The sequence below is a fragment of the Pseudopodoces humilis genome, chromosome 21 (genome assembly GCF_049639895.1).
Source record: "Pseudopodoces humilis isolate 2021_Gansu_Grassland_sample_001 chromosome 21, ASM4963989v1, whole genome shotgun sequence".
In the NCBI taxonomy this organism is placed as follows: Eukaryota; Metazoa; Chordata; class Aves; order Passeriformes; family Paridae; genus Pseudopodoces; species Pseudopodoces humilis.
In genome coordinates this window covers 1,348,954-1,365,507 of record NC_142220.1, presented here as the reverse complement: position 1 = coordinate 1,365,507, position 16,554 = coordinate 1,348,954, and the positions used below count along the sequence as shown (strand labels likewise).

Below are 16,554 nucleotides of genomic sequence, written 5' to 3'. Positions count from 1 at the left end.
CCAAGGATGCACACGAGGCTGGGAAGGGACGAGGTCGCACAAACTTCTTTTACTCGGAGGTGAAACTCGCGGCTCCTCGGGTGCAAAATCCCTGGATGAACATTTCCCTTTGGTTTTCACGTGGGAGGGCCTGCAGCAGCACCTCGGCAAATGAAATAAATCGGGTTTGGTGCGGGCTGTAAGAGCAGGAGGAGGAGCTGGGACAGTTCCTGGGGGAGGAAAAGCAGATCCCAGGACAAATCCCAGCATCCCAGAGGGGTGCGAGGAGCAGGGGGAGAACTGAGCTCGGGCTGGCCCCGGGGCTCTCAGGAACATTTCAAAGCTCTTCCCCCACAGGGAGCAGCCTGGGGATGGACAAACCCTGCCAGTCCCGGCTGAAAACTTCCCAAAATCCCGGCTTTTCGGAGCAAACCCCAAATGCCTTCACCATGGAAACCCAGCCCGGGGCTGGTATCGCCGTTGGAATTCGCCCTTGGCTGCGGCTCGGGAGGAGCCCGGACAGGGAAACCTTTCAGCTCGGGAAGTGCCAGCCCAGGAGTCTGGGACTGCTCGGGAAGCGCTCCCAAAGCAGCCAAAGACGCGGGATTATCCCGCAATAATTCACCCGTTCCCAGCCAGACCCGGCTCCCGACCCCGGGGCAGGGAGGGGAAAGCAAAAGGGAACGGGAGAGGCAGAGCAGGAGCTTTCCAAGCTTTTCTTTGGGAGAAGGGAGCCATCCCATGAGGAGCACAGCTCCGGGAATGCTGGGGACATCGCGAGGCAATCCTCACCCTGTGTGCGCACTCCCCAAATTCCCAGCTCACGGATCCGCAGCATTCCAGACACAGTTTAAGCTGTCCCAAGCGCCTAAAGGTAGATCCATGGAAGTGACATTTATCACCTCAGATCCGCTCCCTCCTCATCCTCTCCCCTCATTCCCTCGGCACTCTGCTCCCGGAGAGCCAAGAGCCAGACTGGGCTTCTCCAGGTTCATGGAATATCCAGAGCTGGAAGCGACCCACAGGGATCGAGTCCAGCTCCCGAATAACTCCCTGGCTTTGGGGTCTGTGTTTCCATGGGCGTCCCGGGAGGTCGGGAATTGCCCTTCCCTGGGAGCAGCACCCACTGCGGGGATGGAACCACCAGTGGAGCAGGAGCGGGGATGGAAATGGGATGGAGCTGGGATGGAGCTGGGATGGAGCTGGGATGGAGCTGGGATGGAGCAGGGATGGAGCTGGGATGGAGCTGGGATGGAGCAGGGATGGAGCTGGGATGGAGCAGGGATGGAGCCGGCATGGAGCTGGGATGGAGCTGGGATGGAGCAGGGATGGAGCCGGCATGGAGCTGGGATGGAGCTGGGATGGAGCAGGGATGGAGCTGGGATGGAGCTGGGATGGAGCAGGGATGGAGCGGGGATGGAGCTGGGATGGAGCTGGGATGGAGCTGGGATGGAGCAGGGATGGAGCTGGGATGGAGCTGGGATGGAGCAGGAATGGAGCTGGGATGGAGCAGGGATGGAGCTGGGATGGAGCTGGGATGGAGCAGGGATGGAGTAGGGATGGAGCAGGGATGGAGCAGGGATGGAGCAGGGATGGAGCAGGGATGGAGCTGGGATGGAGCAGGGATGGAGCTGGGATGGAGCAGGGATGGAACAGGCATGGAACAGGCATGGAGCGGGGCATGGAGACAGCACCGGGAGAGGGAATGCCTTGGAAAGGGAATGGCTCGGAACGGGAACGGCTCGGAACGGGAATGCCGCGGAGCTCCGCTGCCATCCAGTGGCCGCGGGACGCGGCTCCAGCAGCGCCCGTGGGTTCTCTGGGAGCCGCTGTCACCTCCCGTGCGACCTCCGAGACAGCGAACCGCTCCCGGGTGGGCTTTTCCCCGATATCCCAGCCGGGCTGGAGCAGCCCTGCCGTGTTTAACTGCTGCTCCCAAAGAGCTTGGTCTCTCCATGGGTTTTTCCAGCCTTTTCAGCTCAAAGAGCTGCTCTGGAGCCAGGCTGGGAAAGCTGGGAATGTTCAACCTCCGGGGAAAATTTAAAATCCTCCTTCCAGTGCCTGAAAAGGCTCCAGAGGAGCTGACGAGGGGATTTGGAGAAGGGATGGAGCGACAGGACACAGGGAATGGCCTCGCACTGCCCGAGGGCAGGGAGAGATGGGATATTGGAAAGGAATCCTTGGCTGCCCCATCCCTGGAAGTGTCCCAGGCCAGGTTGGACGGGGCTTGGACTACTCTGGGATAGAGGAAGGTGGCCCTGCTCATGGCAGGGTTGGCACGGGATGGGCGTTAAGATCCCATCCCATCCCATCCCATCCCATCCCATCCCATCCCATCCCATCCCATCCCATCCCATCCCATCCCATCCCATCCCATCCCATCCCATCCCAGAAAATCCCAGAGAATCCCGGAGCCCCCCGCGCCCCCTGCGGGCCCCGCCGGGCACTGCAGGCGCTGCCTCTGCTGCCGCCAGGGGTCAGCGCGAGCCCGCTGGAATCCCTCTGGAATCCCTCTGGAATCTCTGGAATCTCTCTGGAATCCCTCTGGAATCTCTGGAATCTCTCTGGAATCCCTCTGGAATCTCTGGAATCTCTCTGGAATCCCTCTGGAATCCCTCTGGAATCTCTCTGGAATCCCTCTGGAATCTCTCTGGAATCTCTCTGGAATCCCTCTGGAATCCCTCTGGAATCCCTCTGGAATCTCTCTGGAATCTCTCTGGAATCCCTCTGGAATCTCCCACCCGGGATGTGCTCCCAAGCCCTCCCCACCGGGATCCGGCATCTCGATCCTGGGATGAGCTCCCGACCCCCGGCGGCTCCCGATCCATGGGAAATTGCCCTTCCCAAGGGAACCCATGGCCCTGGGGATGGGCGGTGGCGGCGCTGTGGGAATGGCCGGACTCCGCAGCCTTTGAGGGCTTTTCCAGGATGATTCTGCCATCCCATGGGATGCCGCAGGGGTTGAGTCCCCAAATTTTTTTTGCACGTGGATTCCCCTGAGGCCAAATCTCAGGTGCCCCCAGCAGCCCCGGGCTTCCCTGGAGCTTCCCTCAGGGCCAGCTCCTGCTCTGGAGCGCCTGGGGCACCCCCGAGGAGCTGCCGCTGCCAAAGTGCCCGGGACAAGGAAGATTTCACAGGCAGGGTTTGGAAAGGGATTGGAAAGGATCCTGACAAAGCCGGCCTGCAGCTCCAGGTGAGGATCTGCACTGGATCCACCCTCCCCGCAGGACTGCAGGGCCAGCTCGGACAGGAACCTGCTCTCTGTGTCCCTGATCACGGCAGGGTTGGGACGAGATCAACTCTAAGATTCCAAATCCAAACCATTCCAGGAATAAGATCAGCACCAGGACAGGACACGGCCACCACGAGCACCGAGATCTGCACCTCACACCCAGAAACCACAGGACATCCCGGAGAAAAAGGGGGAAACGCAAAAAACCCAAAGCAAACCCCAAAATCAGCCCGGCCCCACATCACAGGGGCTGTTTCCCAGCAGGGCAGTGATCAAATCCAACTCAGCCCCAGGAGCTCAGCTGGAAAATGTGGAACTACAGAGAGGTCATGGGCACAAATCCCATCCCTCCTCCTCCTCCCTGCGTTCCAGAGGCAGGGGAGCACAGGGAGACTCCTGTTGGAAAGGGATGAGGTCCGTTTGTGGGATCATCAAGGGGAAAACCACAATCCATGGGATCATCAAAACCACAATCCCGAGGGATTGGGAAGCGGCTGGGCTGCACCAGCACCACTCAGAACTGGCAGAGAGGAAAATGAAGCTCCCCAGCTCCATTCCAGCAGGTGCAGGACTGAAATCAAGAGCTGATCCAGCCACTCCGAGCTCCAGCTCTGCCTCTGCCCCCTCTGGGAAGCGCCAGACCCTCCTGGATTTGTGGTCAACAGCAGCTCATTCCCCATCCAAGACATCCCATTCCATCCTCCTCCTCCTCGCAGGCCACACAGCCCCAATCCCCTGCTGTTCCCAGCAGCTCCTCTTGTCCCGTGTCACACACAGATGACAAAGATCAAAATCCCAAATCTGGCTTCGTTTTCTCGCAGGAAATTTGGGATTCTCCATCCCAAGGAGGTTCACAGGCTGGAGGGAGCCTTTCAGCTCCTCCCCTGGAGCCACCAGGAGCCCCTCAGGATGTCCCCAGTGCCCCTGACAAGGGTCCCCCTGCAGCCACCTCTGGCTCAGGAGAGTGGAAAACCATCAGGATTCCCCTCCTGAGGGAAAGAAAGGAAAACCTCCTGGGAATCTGCAGCCTTTAACCTTTTATCCATTACTCAGCAATAAAATTCCAGGAAGAAAACTCCTGTTGGGGATTTCAAGCTGGGACGGTACTAAAAATTTCATTTTGATTAAATTGATTTGATTTTGATTCAATTTGATTTGATTAAATTAATTTGATTAAAGCAGCCAGCCCAGCTGTCAGAACATACCTGTCTGTTCCCTCATCCCCTCACAGCAGCTCCCTGCATTGGGCATTTTTTTTTCCTCAAGACAGGGAAAATATAATTTTCCAAGAAGTCCAAGGTGCTTTTAAGGAAAAAAAAAAATAAAGGAAAAATATATTTTCTTGACTCACCTCGGAGCAGCAGGATTCGTCCTCCAGGAGTGCATGGGATCCTTCCTCCTCCAGAGCCAGGATTCAGGAGCAGCGCAGAAAAAGAAGGAATTGTAACCTCTAAGTGCTGCTTTCCCACATCTGTCCCTCGGGAGATTCCCTGGGACGGAGCCAGTCGCAGCAGGAAGGTGCCAGAAGCAGTAAATCCACGGGATTTGGGAGGAGCAGGTGCCTGCAGCCTCCCAGCCGTGCCGTTCCCAGCTGCAGAAGGGAGGGAGCATCCAAATCCCAGCCGAGGCTCAGGGCTCGGGGTCCCGGTGCAGAGGAGACATCCAGGGACAAATCCTGCCTCGAGAGCCGTTTCCTGGCCGAGGGGACGAGTGCCAGCCCTGGGCACGGCCTGGTGTCCTCAGCGCCGGCACGAGGAGATTCCAGCAGCTCCCACCGCCGATGGAATTCCTTCCCTCCAGGAATGGCAAAACCTGTGGGGAAACCGAGGTCAGAATGAGGGGCAGGAATGACCTCGGCACCACCTTGTGTGCAGTCCTTGTTCTCCTCAGGGCACCTGGGCACGGATCCCCAAATTCAGCATCCAGATTTAGGGAGTGAGCGGGATCTTCCCAGCAGCTGCTGAGCAGAGGAGCTGGCCTGGACAATTCCTGGCTCGGGACTGCTCCCACCGGCTCCTGGCACGTGGCATCCCAGTTTGCATCCATCCGTCCATCCATCCATCCATCCATCCATCCATCATCCATCCATCCATCCATCCATCCATCATCCATCATCCATTATCCATCATCCATCCATCCATCATCCATCCATCATCCATCCATCCATCATCCATCCATCCATCATCCATCATCCATCATCCATCCATCCATCCATCCATCCATCATCCATCCATCCATCATCCATCATCCATCCATCCATCCATCCATCATCCATCCATCATCCATCATCCATCCATCCATCATCCATCCATCCATCCATCCATCCATCATCCATCATCCATCCATCCATCATCCATCCATCATCCATCATCCATCCATCCTTCATCCATCCCTCCATCCCTCATCCACCATCCATCATCCATCATCATCATCCATCCATCGATCCATCCATCATCCATCCATCCATCATCCATCCATCCATCATCCATCCATCCATCATCCATCATCCATCATCCATCCATCATCCATCCATCCATCATCCATCATCCATCCATCCATCCATCATCCATCCATCCATCCATCATCCATCCATCATCCATCATCCATCCATCATCCATCATCCATCATCCATCATCCATCCATCATCCATCCATCCATCATCCATCATCCATCCATCATCCATCCATCCATCCATCATCCATCCATCATCCATCCATCCATCATCCATCATCCATCCATCATCCATCCATCATCCATCATCCATCATCCATCCATCCATCCATCCATCCATCCATCATCCATCCATCCATCCATCATCCATCCATCATCCATCCATCCATCCATCATCCATCATCCATCATCCATCCATCATCCATCATCCATCCATCATCCATCATCCATCATCCATCCATCATCCATCCATGGCACAGGTTCCAGCACCGATTCCTCGCAGGGAGCAGCGCACAGCAGACAGCCCCAGCTCACAGAGCTGACAATTCCCAAGGGGAATTCCCACAGGGGAACAGGAGCTGAGCCCTCTGAGGGTCTCAGCGGCGCTGCCGAGGATGTGGCCGGACACATCCTCATCCCTGGTGACAGCCCCAGCCCAGGAGCGGCTCCTCCCCACGGCAGCGGGGACATCCAGCAGTTTTTGGGGGTGTTTTGGAGCCTTTTCCGTGTGCCAGGTCCCCCCGGAGCCCCTCACGTGGCCACCCGGGCTCGCGGCAGCCCCGCTCGGGCTCGTTAGGGCGCCGCCGCCGCCGGCACAAAGTCCGTATTTGTTTCCCCGCAGGGGTGGAAAGAAAGGGGGTTTTGTGTTTTTCTTCCTCTGCTCTTTGCAGGCTGCGGGGAGTTTATTTGACACTCCAGCACTCTTTGTGAGCTGAGTGGCCCGGGATAAATGCTGCCCTTAAGAGTTACTTGGCGTTAGACAGAGGGACCCTCTTCAGAGGAGAATGGGGGCTTGTTGGGATGGGGTGGGAGGGGGCGCGGGGAGGGGGCCTCGAGGAGAGCCCTCATAGAAGGGTCTCTGTCCTGGCCTCACAATGGAGCGAATTCTTCAAGATACCGGGAGCTGAAAGGAAGGAAGGAACTTTCCTCCTTTGAAAAAGGATTTTCAGGAACAATTGAAGAAGCCATAAAAAGGGGAGCATTATTCGCCATCCAGGCCGCTGGGCTGGGAAGCTTCTCCCTCCCTCCCCCTCCGAGCCCTGGGCTGGGCACATCCCACAGATCCCACTGGGACCAGCGGAGGGGTGGGATGAGGGTCCTGGTCCTTGTCCTCCCTCCCACAGCCAGAGCCACCTTTTCCTGCCTCGGGCTCCTTCTGCCTGGGCAGGAAAAAGGGATTATCCCAGGAACTGGGGATTAAATCCCCCCAGACTGCTCCAGGGCTGTGGGAACTGCTGTCCCCAGTGCCCATCCCTGCGGCCAGAGGATGGAATTTCCATGGAAAACAGCTGGAGAGGGCCCTGCCAGGTGTGCAGCTCCTCCTGTCCTGCTCTCGGGGAGTTCATTGCGCCCTCGGTCTCACCCAGCCCAGGAAGAGTTCAGCTCCAGCCCTGATCCCAGCCTGGGAAGAGCTCAGCTCCAATCCCAGCCAGGGAAGAGTTCAGCTCCAGTCCCAGTCCCAATCCCAGCCAGGGAAGAGTTCAGCTCCAGCCCTGATCCCAGCCTGGGAAGAGCTCAGCTCCAATCCCAGCCAGGGAAGAGTTCAGCTCCAGTCCCGATCCCAGCCAGGGAAGGGTTCAGCTCCAGCCCTGATCCCAGCCTGGGAAGAGCTCAGCTCCAATCCCAGCCAGGGAAGAGTTCAGCTCCAGTCACAATCCCAGCCAGGGAAGAGTTCAGCTCCAGTCCCGATCCCAGCCAGGGAAGGGTTCAGCTCCAGTCCCAGTCCCAGCCTGGGAAGGGTTCAGCTCCAGTCCCGATCCCAGCCAGGGAAGGGTTCAGCTCCAGTCCCAGTCCCAGCCTGGGAAGGGTTCAGCTCCAGTCCCAGTCCCAGCCTGGGAAGAGTTCAGCTCCAGTCCCGATCCCAGCCAGGGAAGGGTTCAGCTCCAGTCCCAGTCCCAGCCAGGGAAGGGTTCAGCTCCAGTCCCGATCCCAGCCAGGGAAGAGTTCAGCTCCAATCCCAGCCAGGGAAGGGTTCAGCTCCAGTCCCAATCCCAGCCAGGGAAGGGTTCAGCTCCAATCCCAGCCAGGGAAGGGTTCAGCTCCAGTCCCGATCCCAGCCAGGGAAGGGTTCAGCTCCAGTCCCAATCCCAGCCAGGGAAGGGTTCAGCTCCAGTCCCAATCCCAGCCTCCTGCAGGGATGGATTCAGCTCCCAGCCCCTCCCAGGGACCACTGGGGGATCCCCCAGCCCCACAGGACCCCAAAGGGATCCCTGCTGCTCCCCAGGACATTCCTCATTCCCTCTGCCCTTCCCATCGCTCAGGAAATGCTGGAACAAGTCTTGAAAGTCTTTAGGGACTTATTTTAAAAAACAGCAAAAAAAAGCTTTTAATTTTGTTGAGTTTTTCTTTTAAGTCTCCAATAATTATCAGCTTTATCTTTTTATTCCAAAAGAAATTTATGGGAAAAAAAAAACCAAACAAAAATCTTTGAGTAATTTTGTTTTGCTATTGAAAAATGAATTTTCAATCCTCTTGAAAGTTGTATGTCACAGCTGTAAGGCTGACATGTCATAATTAACATTAAAATATAAATATTAAATATTAATAACGACTATTTAATTATTTATTATATTAGTTATAATAGGGTTAAATATATTAAATTATTTATGTTATTTATAATTATAATTTATACTTAGCTATTATTTAAATAATAGCTATATAATATATTTACTTATATTTATATTATGGTATATCAATAATATTTATCAGTAATAATATGATATTCTATACATTTAAAATATATTAATTTATTATTTATAATATCAATAGTATTTATATCTATAATATCAATATTAGAATATTTAATATAATTTTTTATAATAGTAATATTTATTACCGTTTAAAAATTACTTATAATTTTATTCCCGATACTAATATCATTTATAGTATTCATAATATTTATATTATATAACCATAAATTATATAATTATATATATAAATATATTATATACATTATAACGTGTATATTATAAAATTAATATAAAATTAATATAATTTAAATTGCCTTTCTGCCACACATTTTCATTACTTTTGAAGACCGTGAAAAAACACCTTTTTTATTTTATTTGGAATAAAGCTGGAGCTCATCCCAACACCCCCAGCAGGGCAGGGAGCTGCTCCCAGGGGCTGGAATTGCAGCTGGAATTCCCGGAGTTCCCAGGGCCCTGCAGGGCACGGGGCAGGGACAGTGAGGATGGACAGGGGGACAGTGAGGATGGACAGGGACAGTGAGGATGGACAGGGACAGTGAGGATGGACAGGGGGACAGTGAGGATGGACAGGGACAGTGAGGATGGACAGGGACAGTGAGGATGGACAGGGACAGTGAGGATGGACAGGGACAGTGAGGATGGACAAGGGGACAGTGAGGATGGACAGGGACAGTGAGGATGGACAGGGGGACAGTGAGGATGGACAGGGACAGTGAGGATGGACAAGGGGACAGTGAGGATGGACAGGGACAGTGAGGATGGACAGGGGGACAGTGAGGATGGACAGGGACAGTGAGGATGGACAGGGGGACAGTGAGGATGGACAGGGACAGTGAGGATGGACAGGGACAGTGAGGAGGGACAGGGGGACAGTGAGGATGGACAGGGACAGTGAGGATGGACAGGGACAGTGAGGATGGACAAGGGGACAGTGAGGATGGACAGGGACAGTGAGGATGGACAGGGGGACAGTGAGGATGGACAGGGACAGTGAGGAGGGACAGGGGGACAGTGAGGATGGACAGGGACAGTGAGGATGGACAGGGACAGTGAGGAGGGACAGGGGGACAGTGAGGATGGACAGGGACAGTGAGGATGGACAGGGGGACAGTGAGGAGGGACAGGGGGACAGTGAGGATGGACAGGGACAGTGAGGATGGACAGGGGGACAGTGAGGAGGGACAGGGGGACAGTGTGGATGGACAGGGACAGTGAGGATGGACAGGGACAGTGAGGATGGACAGGGGGACAGTGAGGATGGACAGGGGGACAGTGAGGATGGACAGGGACAGTGAGGATGGACAGGGACAGTGAGGAGGGACAGGGGGACAGTGAGGATGGACAGGGACAGTGAGGATGGACAGGGACAGTGAGGATGGACAAGGGGACAGTGAGGATGGACAGGGACAGTGAGGATGGACAGGGACAGTGAGGATGGACAGGGACAGTGAGGATGGACAGGGGGACAGTGAGGATGGACAGGGACAGTGAGGATGGACAGGGACAGTGAGGATGGACAGGGGGACAGTGAGGATGGACAGGGACAGTGAGGATGGACAGGGACAGTGAGGATGGACAGGGACAGTGAGGATGGACAGGGGGACAGTGAGGATGGACAGGGACAGTGAGGATGGACAGGGACAGTGAGGATGGACAGGGACAGTGAGGAGGGACAGGGGGACAGTGAGGATGGACAGGGACAGTGAGGATGGACAGGGACAGTGAGGATGGACAAGGGGACAGTGAGGATGGACAGGGACAGTGAGGATGGACAGGGACAGTGAGGATGGACAGGGACAGTGAGGATGGACAGGGACAGTGAGGATGGACAAGGGGACAGTGAGGATGGACAGGGACAGTGAGGATGGACAGGGACAGTGAGGATGGACAAGGGGACAGTGAGGATGGACAGGGACAGTGAGGATGGACAGGGACAGTGAGGATGGACAAGGGGACAGTGAGGATGGACAGGGACAATGAGGATGGACAGGGACAGTGAGGATGGACAGGGACAGTGAGGATGGACAGGGGGACAGTGAGGATGGACAGGGACAGTGAGGAGGGACAGGGACAGTGAGGATGGACAGGGGGACAGTGAGGATGGACAGGGACAGTGAGGAGGGACAGGGACAGTGAGGATGGACAAGGGGACAGTGAGGATGGACAGGGACAGTGAGGATGGACAGGGACAGTGAGGATGGACAGGGACAATGAGGATGGACAGGGACAGTGAGGATGGACAGGGACAGTGAGGATGGACAAGGGGACAGTGAGGATGGACAGGGACAGTGAGGATGGACAGGGACAGTGAGGATGGACAAGGGGACAGTGAGGATGGACAGGGACAGTGAGGATGGACAGGGACAGTGAGGATGGACAGGGGGACAGTGAGGATGGACAGGGGGACAGTGAGGATGGACAGGGGGACAGTGAGGATGGACAGGGCCGGTGCCACAGGAGCTCCCTGAGTGCTGCCCCTCCTCTCCCAGCTGCACCTCCAGCCCACCCCCTTAAAATCGCGTCTTTGCTCTTCCAAACTTCGGAAGAACTTCCAGAAATGCTCAGGCTTTGGGCTGGGAGCGCAGTTTAAAGGCGCTGAAACCTGTTTTACCCTCCTGCCAATCCACATCCCACAGCAAAACATAAACAAACACCGAGAGCTTCAGCCAGCGCCGAACCCGCCGCAACATTCAGACCAGAAAACCTCAGATTAGCGGATCTAAAGCTCTCGGTTCGGGTTTAGATCCCTGCGGGATCCGCTGGCAGCAGGGACAGCCCGGGTTGGGGACAAGGTGACACCGAGCCACAAACCTCAGCCAGGCTGCTCCCAGCAAAGCTCGAGCCTGCCTTAGGCTGGGCTTTACCCCCCTGCTCCTTCCAGAGAGCTCGCGAGCTTTTCCTGCAGCTCTGATCCCCTGCCAGGGAGAAAAAGCAGGAATAAAACCCCAGGGGAATCGGCTTGAGCAGGCGACGTTTGCTCCCGATACAAAACCCATTCCGAGGTCTTTTTATTTATTTTATTTTTTTTTCTCCTCCTCGGGAAAGCTGCACAACCACCCAGGGATCAAACACATTTATTTAAAGGCTTAGGTTTTAGCCCTCAAAAAAACATCTGTGGTTTGGCAGAAAGAGCAGCCAATTGAATTTGGGGGGAAAAAAATAAAATGTTCCTTTCAGAGGGCACGGCAGCAGCACAAGCCCGGGGCCGAGGGCTTCGCACCTCATCAGCTCCGGGGGGAGAAAATCCCAGCCAGGAGGGAGCCGAGGTGAGAACAAACCCTGCCCGCCCTCAGTGCGCTTTTCCAGAGCAGGAAAGCGCTTCCTGCGGCTCCAGCGCTGCGGGAGAGAGGGGGAAGCTCCAAAATCCGGCTGGGAGCAGGAGAGATCCCGGAGATCCCGGAGATCCCGGGACCCTGGTGCTGCTTCCCTCGGGAAGGAGCAGAGTTTCTTAGGGAGGCGATCAAAGCCTTTCCATGCCCCCTTTACACCAACACGGGGCACTTTTTAACCCCCTCGTTCCCGTTTTTCCACCTTTCCCGGTGGAATCAGCCCGGCTGAGCCCTTTGGAAAGCAGAGTCTCGATCACTGGCAGAGCCCAGCGCTCTCCTCGCCCTCCCTTTTGTTCTTCTGCGTTTCTGTTCCAAGTTAAAAAGCCCCCAAATCCCCCAGGAATCCTCTCTGTGCTCCCCCCTCTGTCCCTGGGAGGGGCCGGGTGTGGCCCAGAACTTTTGATCTGGGAATATTTAAGGCGCTCTGATCATTCCCTATCCAGGAGAAATCCCAGATGGAGGAGCTGGCGTCCAAAACCGTCCAAATCCGAGCCAGCTGCTGCTAAAAACCTCCAGGGAGAAGGGATGCTGCCGGATTGAATCTATTTAAACCAGGCAGGACGGGAATGGGGAAAAAAAATGTTCAGCGTTGGAAGAGCCAGGTCAGAGCCGGGAGCTTCCAGATGTCCCAGATCCCACAAAAAGTCAGGTCCCGACATTCCCCGAGGCCTCTCTGCACCTGTGACCCCGACCCCAGCTCAGCCAGGTGCAGGGGAGGTGGCACCTGAGCTTAGAGACCCCTGAGCCCCCCAAAATCCCCTTGAACTCCGAGCTGCCCCTCAAACGCTGCAAATCCACCTTTCCCAGGACATCCCTCATTTTCCAGCCTTTAGGGCTGAATCCAGCAAATCCCAGCACAGCCATTCCAGAGGGATCTGGGGGATCCCTCAGCCAAGGGGAGCAGCCCCAGCTCAGCACCTCCAGACCGGGTCCTGCCAAGCTCCCAGAGAGCAGGATGAGCCCGTTTGGGATTTTTTCCGTGGCTCTGCAGGCGGGAGGATCCTGCTGGACCCCACAGCCCTGAATTCCTGGCTCAGCAGAGCAGGGACTCTCCTGCTCCCAAATCCCTTGGGCACCACAAGAACCTGCACCTCCTGAGACTGAATCTGGCACAGCAGAACAGGTTCCCTTTCCCAAACCCTTCCCCAAAATCCCTCCTGCCTCAGGAAACTCCTCAGCCTTCCCCAAAATCCCTCCTGCCTCAGGAAACTCCTCAGCCTTCCCCAAAATCCCTCCTGCCTCAGGAAACTCCTCACCCTTCCCCAAAATCCCTCCTTCTTCGGGAAACTCCTCAGCCTTCCCCAAAATCCCTCCTGCCTCAGGAAACTCCTCACAGGTGTCACCACTGCTGCCCACGGGGGGATTTTGCCTCCTCCTGACCCTACAAAAACGGGATTTGGGGTTTTTTCACACTCCACAAAGCTCCTTCCCCCCTCAGCTGGGAGCCTCTTCCCAAAGGATTGATGCTCCCACAGCCTCCCCAAATGGAGTTTGAGGGGTGCCAGAGCTCCCAAACCTTTGTTTTGGGACACCTGAACATGGAAAGCACCTTAAAAAAAAACAAAACCAAACTTGGTAGGGCAGATCCAGCTGGTTTTGCAGCAAATCCTTGGAAAATGAGAGCACAACGTGATTGTCTCCATCTCAGGAGCTCCAGCTCCCCTCCCATGGCAGATCCCACACCTGGGGGAAGGATTGGGGCAGATTCCTACCCCCGGTTTTCCAGGGAAACGAGAAATTCGACATCCCGAAAGCATCCCCTGCCTGCCAGCAGAGAGGGCCGCTGTCCCGGGCAGCCCTGCTCCAATTTCCCAGCTGGAATCTCCCCTCCACAACCCCGAGCGAAGCAAAACCCTTCCCAAGGCCTGAGTCAGCGAGGCTCTGCCCCCACTTCCCTCCCCGCGGCTGCGCCCGTGATTATAAAAAGATGTCTCAATTAACAAGAGCTGAGCAATTCCCGCAGCCTCCAAAGCCTTCGGAGGAAATTCCGAGCCGGCAGCGAGCGGCACCAACAATGTCCGGGCAATAAAAGCTCCTCTTGTTCCTATCAAAGCGACCTCAAACATCCTTTCCCCAAAGGAGCATCCCGGGCCCTCCGGAGGGATCCCGGGCTGGAGTTTCCCTGGACACGCCGGGTTCCCGGGAGCAGACAGGGATAATTTGTGTCTCTGCAGGTCTAGACTGGTGTGGTCTTTTTGTTGTAGGCAGCAAAAGAAGGGAGTAATTCACGTATATATATATTTATATATATGTGTGTGTGATTTTTTTTCTTTTTTTTTCTTTTTTTTTCCGGGATTTGTGCATCCCAGATCCAGCGGATGTCCAGCCCCGGAGCTGGGGATACTCCGGTGGGGAGGGGAGGGGGCTCGGAGGGGCTGCACCTGCCCCGGGGCGAGACTTTTTGGGGAAGGAATTCCCACGGCAGGGAAGGGCAAAGCCGCGTGTGGGTCCCTAAAAATAAACCAAAAAACAAAACAAAACAAAACAAAGCAAAAAAAACTTTAAAAAACGCCAAAAAATACCGCAAAGAAGGAAGGAAAACAGCAGCTCCGCGCTTTTCCTTGGAGAGAAGGGGGAAATTCCAGCAGGAGCATCCCGGGGCAGGGGGGACACAAAGGGGATGGCACCGGGGGAAAGGCGACAGCACCGAGGGGACCCGCGGTGCCCGGCGCAGCCCCCCCCGAGCAAGCGGGGGTCGGAGGAGCCCCGTGCCGACCCCCGCACCCCCCGAGCCCCGCGGGGCACCCACCTCCACCTCCGGACCCCGCGGGGGCTGCGGCTCTCCGGGTGCGCCCGGCGGCATCTTCCTCATCCTCATCCTCCTCATCCTCCTCCTGCCGAGCCTCAGCGCGCTCGGGGGGCTCTGGATACGGCTCCCTCCCGTCTCCCGGGGGGAATTGCTGCGGGCAGGAGCCCGGGATGGGCAGCGGGAGAGGCTCCGCCGCTGCCGGGGATGCTCCGAGCGCGGCTGCCGGGCCATTCCCCCTTTTATAGCCCCGCGGCGGCGGGCGGGCGGCGCGGCTTCACGGGACTTGTAGTTCCTCCCCCCCGGCCTAGAGCCGCCTCCCTCCGTCCTTCTGTCCCTCCCTCCGTCCCTCTGTCCCTCTTTCCCTCCCTCCGTCCCTCTGTCCGTCTGTCCGGCCGTGGCTCCGCGGCTCGGGAGGATCCGGAGGTCGGGGCGGTTCCGCTCCTCACCCGGACCCCGCCGCTCCCCGCGGGGAGGGAAGAGCCGATGGTTTCGCCTGGAAAAGTCCGGTTTTTTCACGGGATTCCGGGATTCCGCATCCCCGGCACAGCCAGCCCGACGCCCTAAAGTGAATGAGTAACCCCAAAAGGCCGGCACCAACAGTGAGCGCTTCCATCCCTTTGTGAACGGCTCTCCTTGCGTTTAATTATTCTCCCAATTATTAATTTAACTTAATTATTAACCCACCCGAGGAATGAATGAGCGATTAACCGTGCTGTTGGCTTCGGGGCTCGTTTACGGCCGGCTGTGCCAAGCCCTGGGTGCTGGCAGGGTCACCCAGGGGGACGGAGCCGTGTCCCCCCGAGCCCCCCGTGCTTTGGGGAGGGTCCTGAAGGGCACAGCAGGCACGAGCAGGGGGTGGCACCGTGCCCCGTGTCCCTTTCAGGAGCTCTGGCAGAGGGTGGGATGATCCTGCACAAACCCAGGCCAGGTGGGAAATGTCCCACCCCAGCAGGGACAAGAATCCAGCTGTTCCCACCCCAGCAGGGACACGGATCCAGCTGTTCCCATCCCAGCAGGGACACGGATCCAGCTGTTCCCACCCCAGCAGGGACACGGATCCAGCTGTTCCTACCCCAGCAGGGACACGGATCCAGCTGTTCCCACCCCAGCAGGGACACGGATCCAGCTGTTCCTATCCCAGCAGGGACACGGATCCAGCCCTTCCCACCCGCCCCAGGCTGGGATTCACCATCCTACACCCCCAGAATCGCCGCCGAGGCGAAACCACAGAACTTTCCTAGGGCAAGGGAGGCTGAGGGAGCAAGAGGGAGAGCAGAGGGGAAGGAAAAAATCCCTCCTGGCAGCTTTTCAGGGCCCGAAGCCGGAGTGGAAATGCTTCCCTGCCCATAATTGCTTGGAGAGCAGATGAATTTCTTGAAGAAACCGCAGCTGAAACACTGCACAAATCACATTGTTGTGCTTGTGTTGGCTGCCTGCTGAAGGAGGGAAAAGGTCATCGTTTAGGGGATATTAAAAAGGGGGAAAAGCCATATTTTAGCGCTGTGCAGGAGGGGGCTGAGCTGCGTTTTCATAGCCACGGTCTGGAAATTCAAACCTGTTTGGCAAGAGGCGGAACGGGGCTCGCAGCGAGGAAGGAGCTGGGAAAAGGCTCCGAGTGATGGAGCTTATCCTGCCCCTGGGTCCCTGGAAGTGTCCCGGGATGGGCTGGAGCAGCCTGGGAAGTGTCACTGATCCAGCACCACCTGAGCTGGCTGTGCTGAGGGCTCCTGTGGGCTCACAGAGCCGTGGGATTGGATGTCGGGGTTTCCAAAGGCAAATTCCCCTTTTTGTCATTCAATTCCCAACTTTTACTCCCTATTTTTATCAGTGGCGTTTCCTTCAGAGCCAAGAGCCCACTGAGCAGAAAAAAACCCTGGAGCTCTG

The 16,554-nt window shown here is 56.2% G+C and overlaps 1 long non-coding RNA gene across 1 annotated transcript in view; it reads right to left on the bottom strand.

The window, feature by feature from the left end:
• LOC148182685 (uncharacterized) overlaps nucleotides 1–14,848 on the bottom strand; it is a 39,428-nt gene extending 24,580 nt beyond the window's left edge. Inside the window, exons 1-2 of the long non-coding RNA XR_015774339.1 lie at nucleotides 14,671–14,848; nucleotides 4,563–5,023 (exon numbers count right to left, since the gene is read on the bottom strand). This is a non-coding gene — a long non-coding RNA (uncharacterized LOC148182685). The remainder of the gene's footprint in view (nucleotides 1–4,562; nucleotides 5,024–14,670) is intronic.
• Between the last annotated feature and the right edge of the window lie 1,706 nt (nucleotides 14,849–16,554).